This window comes from Lolium rigidum, chromosome 1 (genome assembly GCF_022539505.1).
Source record: "Lolium rigidum isolate FL_2022 chromosome 1, APGP_CSIRO_Lrig_0.1, whole genome shotgun sequence".
Taxonomy (NCBI): domain Eukaryota; kingdom Viridiplantae; phylum Streptophyta; class Magnoliopsida; order Poales; family Poaceae; genus Lolium; species Lolium rigidum.
This window is the reverse complement of record NC_061508.1, coordinates 31,861,315-31,866,998: the sequence shown is the minus strand read 5'-3', so window position 1 is coordinate 31,866,998 and position 5,684 is coordinate 31,861,315. Positions and strand designations below refer to the sequence as shown.

Here is a 5,684-nt window from a genome sequence, read left to right as displayed (position 1 = left end):
ATTTTGTTGAAACCAAGGTTGACTTACATTTCCATATTGATAGCTAATGTCTTCAGAAATTACACCTTTAAGGAGTTTCCATGATTTTACTCCAATAAAATAAAATGGTTGTTTATAGTTATTTTTCTTACATGAGGGATGAATCACCTTTCAAATGAGAACAAAAAAAATTATTATTCTAGATTATATGGGATCCTGAGGGGGAGTACATGCACATTTCATGGTTTTGTTTCAGTTATCTATTTCTCAGTATGTGTAGCTTTGACCTCTGTTGTTCTGATTGTGTCAGAAGAATGAGATTAATGAGCAACTACAAGGGGAAGTTAATCTGGAGGCAGGGATTGCGTTTCTAAAGTAAATGATCAACCCATTTACCCATGAAGGGATCATGATTCATAGTATGATGTTGCTTAACCCCTGCAATGGCATTTAGGAGATAACATGCACAAGGATATCTGGATTTGAGGTTCATGAAATTGATGATAATGCCAGCAATACCAACTGGAACCATCTGGCAGAAAATCAATGTAATGCCCCCCTCTTATTTGTTAACTTGTTTTCTAGGATTTTGATATTACATTCAAACATTTTGTGGCTATTGCAGTTAAGGTTCTTAATTACCCTTTTGTCAACCAATATACTACTACATGTTATCTGAATATTTCGAGTCATTTTATATGAAATGATTCATATCATTCCACAAAGTTTGAGGAAATGTACATCTTTGTTTGTGAGTGCTCATACGTACTTTCATTTTTCTATAAATTAAATTTTAAACCCCAATATTGTGCCCAAATTACTGCTTGACTGATGGATATTTTCTGCAATCTTAATCCAATTATTGTTTTTTTAAGGGGACCTTCCTTTAATATAAACTTTTTTTCAGCATATTTGCCTGTTATTATTGAGCACCCAAAGCCATCACAAAAGAGAAGTAGCCAGAGGTATGGATCCTAAAGCCAATTAATATAAACTCTTTTCAGCATATTTGCCTATTAATATTGAGCACCCAGATACAATTAGCTCAGAAGTACATCAAACACCAAGCAATTTCCGGTTAAATCATGAACTCTTTTTATAAGGCTGTAAAATAAACAGAAGTTGGAACTCTGTGAAGATCGAAAGGAATCAAACATGGAGCAGGAAACGATTGCCAAATTCCACTCAAATTCCAGTGATCGACAACATCATGCAGAGAAGATGTAAGTCTGCCTGCTTAATGTTCGATCTTTCCAATTTTATATGACTGAGAAATGACAATTATGCTTGGCCAAAATATTCGCACGGAATATGGAAGTAGAAAATCTTCAAGACTGAATCAAAGATCTTGTGAGTTCACAAACGGCACTTCTGAGACTTTGCACGATGACACTATTGCTCATTTGTCTCACTCCATTTCAAATGCCTTTATCAGGAGGAGGGAAAGTGTCAAGCATAACGATTGCTGTCCAACCACTAAAATCTCCAAAACAGCAGGCGGCAGAGATGAGATCTTCACTTGGAAGGCCATCAAATGTGCTTGCACTTTCTTGGGTCATAGCCTAGACTTATCATGTGACTATTTTTTCCGGAAGAGCCGACGACAGAGGTGAAATCTCCAGAACGGCTGATGTCACTCAGTAACCATAACTCATGTTTGTTCATTGGTAATTTGGCAAGTGCATCATGTACTTACGATTTATGCTATTTCACATTTTTGTAAATAAGAGCTGAAGTGTTTCTTTTTCTGAAAGTTGGGTATCCAACGCTCATATATTCCTGTCTAACACACTCAGGTTTCTCTGTACTTTGTTATTTACTCAATTTTTGAATGTACCCAAGTTTCCATGTGTGATAACTCCTCTTATACACATTTGTCTGCAAGCGTTGTATGCATTTCCAGTGGCTATGCATTAGATTTTCTCTTGGGATGACATTTAATCACTATAACGGTTCGACTAAATTGTTCGATGTGAACACACATATTTACTTTTTCATGTCTAGCTGAGCACTACCCCTGTAGTTTTTTTGTTTGTGCAGTTTCTGGCAATCTGTGTCAAAAAATCGTCGATTCATATTTTGAAACTGAACTCAAGATAACTTGGTTCATTTGCAATAGTTAACTATTTGAAATCACATTGTGATGAACTGATAAACTAGAAGTGCGACCAACCTTAGCAATTGTGCGCAATGGGTGCAATTTTCGGTGTTTAAATTGGCTAAGTGAGCAAAAGTCCCTTTTTCTATTGCGGCATATGCTCAACCAATGACTTTGATAATTTAGGAGAACTTGATGTGTAAGATTTTTAAAACTGTTCCCGTTGTTCTGTGCTTAAAATCTGTTGGTATAACCCATGAGGAACCTACTGAACAGTCCTATCAGTTGTTGAATTTTTCGTGATGTGCTTGCACTTTCTTGGGTGACTACCTAGATTTTTCTTCTGAGACTCCAGCACCGTTATGGTTACTAATGAGGTAGACACTTTCATGATTCCCGTTGTGATTGACGATGCTACTGGTGTGTATACTTATATGTGGTGCCATGATTATCTGCCCTCTAATGAGCGTTGCAGTAATATATTTCATAGGTGCCTCTATATCGTCCGGACATCCTGTGGTCTCATGAATAACATGCTCATAGGGTCTATCTAAATATTACCTATTAATGTCGTCTAAACATCAGTCCATATGCATGTTGGGGTTTTGACCAGGTTAAAGTAACACTAGCTTCTTCCCAGGATTAAATCAGCATGATAGATGCCAGTAGTCGAAAAATAGTCCAGTGATCCAATCCTTTCGATCTCTGACACAGCAGTAGAGAAGCAGCAAATTAATAACAGGTGAACTAGATGCCAAATATTATTAGCCTGGAAGATCTTTGGAAAAAAAATTACTGGTAGCTTGAAAGAAACTACAAATTTTTTATGACGTTTACTTACTCCTATAAAAACATTTTCAGTTAAATTCAATTTGTGTTGTTCGGGCCTTGATATTTCATTGACAATAGTATGTACTTACTCTTTAATGCCAATTGCAAATGGTCATTAATTCGTTACAAGTAAGAAATTTTACCGAGCTATAGGGAGATCTCAGTAGTCCAACGTCAGACCATGCCAGCTTGCTAACTACAGTTTTGGATTACTTTCTTTATACAAATCATGGGTATTGAAGATTAAACATTTCTTCGTTATTACAGTTTGCTGATGGTCCTGCATTGCTGGACTCTGGGTTGGTGCCTTCTTTGGTGCTTCTGTGCCATCTGGGCGCATCTTGAGGAGAAATACTTAGTTCCTCATGTCTGTGCTACTGCAGTTTGTTGCCGAGCGGTCTTATAAATTTAGGAATGGATACAACTTCAGTTTAATTTTCTTCTGTATTGTGTATTCATGACTGCAAGTTCTATTCAAGTTTTTTAATATTTAATATAGTACAATATATTAATAGGATATGTGCATACAAATACAGCTGTCGTGCTGCCACAAACCTGGGATGTACACTGATGTTCATGTGTTTGTACCATACTCTGCCTCCTAGGAGGATGTAAATAACTTCTACCTTTTCAATGAAATGAAACGCAAAGGTCCTTTGCGTTTTCTCGAAAAAAAAAAATACAGCTGATCTTTTTTAGATTTAAGATTTTTAATATAAAGTCCTGAGTTGTTGTGGTGACTCCAGAGTTGATTCCCAGTGCTTGTGGTTGCCGCTCCGCTCTTTCCTCCGTGTGCACGCATGGTTCTGAGAGAGGTGATAGGTAGTCAAGACAACAAATAAAAAATGAATAGTTTCATGTTCCTTCATTAGTCATTTTGTGGAAAGGGCACTTGCTCAGAGGAAATATTTCCATGGGAACTTGGTTAGTAGCTAGCTGAGAGGAAATGATCTGGGTGAACTGTTGTGGAGGCCACATGCATATGTTGGCCTTAGACGCCAGCTGCCCAAATTCAAGAGCAGAGCCATGGTACTTTTGTATACATTGTGGTGCTGTTTAGCAAGCAACCTATTTGTTTTATCATTTCTACCTGCATCTCAGTTGTACTTGGGTCTATAGATCATGATATCAGTACATGGCTTCCACAGTATTGCTTCACTACAATGGTGCTAAATCACTTTTTTTAATATGTAAACTGTGTCGTTCATCATTTTTACTCTGTTCTTAACTGTACCCAGGGCATGTATAAAAAATTGATCTTTATTTTAGATTTAATATTCAATTCAAGTCATACTTCGGTGACTTCCTTCAAGCCCTCATCAGAGCAATTGTTCCTTTATACTTTTTATCAAATGTTTGTCATATGCCCAGATCAATTTTTTCTTTACTACTTTGATGTCCTTTTCCTGAAATTGTCTATGTCAGAATTTTTCTTTACTGCATGCTTATTCAGTTCTTAGAATTCGACTACCTTTTCCACTTAACACACAGTGTAAATGTTCATAGTATATCTGTTGTTTATGTACTAGCCAAGTATGAGGCCATGAACGATTTAAAAAGGCTATGTGGTCGAGTCCCCTTCTCAGTTTTAGAGATTAGCAATTAATACAATAATTCAATCTATTCCAGGGATATGAGAATTCATTTGTCTACTGATGAAAAGAACATAGAGGCACTAGGAGATGAGAAGGATTCTTTTCTGCATCAATGGGTGTGTTTACCGGCTCTCAATATGTGCTTACCACATTACTAAAGAAGAATACGGTGCACCAAGTGAAGAGCTCACCATCCTCTCCTCTAACCATGAAGATGATGGCGTGGTGCACTGACAACTCAAAGATACGGGAACACCGACACGACCCACCATATGGTGCTACTTTAGGATCTTTGTTTGCCTTTTCTCGCTAGAAAACTGTTGTCATGTATACTAAAATAGAATTTACTATCTATGATATTTATGCAAGACAATTCCATGAACTATGTAATCGAGTTGCAAGTATATATTAATATGATAGGCTAATTTCTGTTTTATAAGTGGATTTTCCATCCTAAGTGTCAACACTCACCGATGCTGCGACAAATCCTTACAACCACCAATGCTGCTTATGTACAATACAATTATCAATATACAGTATCAGTTATTATTACCAGACTTAATTTTTGTGTCTTTCTTATGCCCGTTTATTTACTTGATTCTTAGGATCAACTTTATGCACATAATTTCAATGTATATCGTATAAATTTTGTTATCAATCACCTTGAAACCCATTGTTTAAAAAGCAAAATATGCATTTCTTTTGCCAACTTAAGTGTGGTCTTAAAATTATTAAGACCATCGTATTGCATGATCGGCGCGGCGTGCCGCTGCGCCCATTTCTGCTAGTAAATTGAATGTCCATCCAAATTGCATGATTCAGGATTTTCAACACTGTTCCACCTACCTTCCTCAGGTTCAGGTTAGTGGGGTATCAACAAGTTTGCTTCAGATCAAAACAGTGGACTTATGAGTAGATGGCCTGCAATTTTGACCCATTGAAAGTGTTGTATTATGATCCAAATTCATATACTAAAGGGAGGCTAACTTCTGACGAGCGGAGCGAGGCCCGTCGCCGGAGGCTAGGGTTTATCAAAACAGTGGACTTACGGTACGGATCGTTGGCACCGCCTATATATGCATCTTGTAAGCCGCCGGCTAGGGTTTATCAGATTATAAGATAACCCACGGCGTTTGTAAACACCTCCCGATATAGTGAAGTTTTGCTGGCTGGCGCCCGTG

The 5,684-nt window shown here is 37.3% G+C and overlaps 1 long non-coding RNA gene across 3 annotated transcripts; it reads left to right on the top strand.

The window, feature by feature from the left end:
* Positions 1–427: 427 nt before the first annotated feature.
* Positions 428–3,428, top strand: LOC124670623. 3 transcript variants are annotated; one of them, XR_006992601.1, is made up of 4 exons: positions 428–527; positions 887–944; positions 1,083–1,202; positions 1,301–3,428. It is a non-coding gene; the product is annotated as an uncharacterized LOC124670623 (long non-coding RNA). The 3 variants fall into 3 exon arrangements; XR_006992597.1 differs by having other exon boundaries at positions 1,099–3,428; XR_006992595.1 differs by having other exon boundaries at positions 1,083–3,428.
* Positions 3,429–5,684: the final 2,256 nt, after the last annotated feature.